Source organism: Salmo salar, chromosome ssa16, assembly GCF_905237065.1.
Source record: "Salmo salar chromosome ssa16, Ssal_v3.1, whole genome shotgun sequence".
NCBI classification, from domain to species: Eukaryota; Metazoa; Chordata; class Actinopteri; order Salmoniformes; family Salmonidae; genus Salmo; species Salmo salar.
This window is the reverse complement of record NC_059457.1, coordinates 37,231,523-37,233,495: the sequence shown is the minus strand read 5'-3', so window position 1 is coordinate 37,233,495 and position 1,973 is coordinate 37,231,523.

Here is a 1,973-nt window from a genome sequence, read left to right as displayed (position 1 = left end):
CTGTGGGAAGCATTGGAGTCATCCATGCCCTGATGAATTGAGGCTGCTCTGAGGACAAAAGGGTGTGCAACTCAATATTAGGAAGGTGTTCCTATTGTTTTGTACACTCAGTTTATATTCTGCCTCTTCTGGAGGATAAAATTGGAATTGTAACCAAATCTGTATAGCTTCATTGAAAAATAAGGATACATTAAACAGGGTTTCATTGTCAATCCACCATAAATGTATAGTTTTAATCTGTATAACAGCACAGATCACGCTTTTAATCATCATATGTGCCTCTTTTAGTAGCCTACTGGAAGACCAGTTTGGCTTTAGATAACGCTTTGGTATAATAGAAGCTTTAAGAGAGAGGTTTAATGCCTTGATACTTAATAGTTTTAGCCCTCCAAACTCATATTCATTACATAAATGTACCCATTTAACTTTATCTGGTTTTCCATTCCAAATAAAATGAAATATATTTTGCTCACATAAGGTTATCCTGGAGTCGGTAGAGCCATGAATAGATATGTAAATTGCAATATCGAAATAATAAGGGTCATTTTCCCATAGATGGACAGGTGTTTACCTTTCCATGGTTTCAAGATCCTATTTTTTTGGTACGTTTTTTATTAAAATTGATAGTTGCAAGATCATTCAACTTTTACTGGATGTGTACACCAAGCACATCAACTGCATCATTCACCTATTTAAATCGGGAGACCACATAGCAATTTAAAATGTTGTGTCTTTAGAGACACAATTTGTAATATAGGACACTTATCATAATTGGGTTTAAATGCTGATAAACTGGAGAAATGATCCAGGACCTCAATAGAGGAATGGACCAGGAATGGTTCAGGGTTGAAAATTGTGGACTCAAGAGAAACTTTAATCATCAGCATACATTGATACCTTTGTTTCTAACCCATTCATTTCTAACCCCTTAATTTTATAATTGGATCACATTTTTATAGCTAACAATTCAATGGCCATAATAACCTTGTTTTACATCTTGACAATTCAACATTCTCAGAGAAATAACCATTACTTAAAATGTTACATAAAGGGGTGTTATACATTACTTTAATCCATTTTATAAGAGATTCTCCAAAATTGAAATAATCCAGCCACTTATAAATAAATTCTACCCATACTTTATCGAAGCCTTTCACAAAATCGGCTATAAACACTATGCTTTGTTTCCCATAGTTTTCAATTATTTATAATAATTGTTTAATGTTATCTCCAATGTATCTTCCTTTTAAGAATTCTGTCTGACCGTGATGAATAATATTCGGTAAGACCGTTTTAATTCAATGAGCACTACATTCTGCCAATATTTTTGTATCACAACATTGAAGGGTGAGGGGCCTTACATTTTTTAGAGGGACTGGGTCTTTATACTGTCCCCCAGCTCCTGCTTCAGTAGGAGACAAATCAGACCCTTTTTGTGTGTCAGACAGTTTACCATTTATATACGAGTTAAAACACGCTAGTAGTGGATCTTTCAATAATTCATAAAATGTTTGATATTTCTATTTGAATGCCATTAAAGACATTTATGAGCCGTAACTGTTTATCATCAAGCAGTATATTCAAGCTAATCCATCTTCATTGAGGATCTATTTGAACTGATTGTACCTCAAGATCCAAATTGTTTTTGAGTAGGATCATAACACCTTTTGAATTTCTTATGGCCATTGTTATTAAAAATCATTTACCTGTCTCTTTACTGAAATCCATTTCCCTTGCCAAAACATTTGAGATAATATCGTTAAGCCTTTGTCTGAGGAAAAATGTATCCATTACTGTTATAGGGATCTACTGCCTTCCCTTGGCTAACCTTTGTGCACTCGAGGAGTTAACTAGTATATTGTCTTTTACTAAATCAGTCATTATCTTGGGTGACCTAAATTATGATTGGGAAATGCAGGCTTCAGACAATGTAACGTGTACACTGGGAGTTGGGAAGCAAGTTCTGGGAGTGT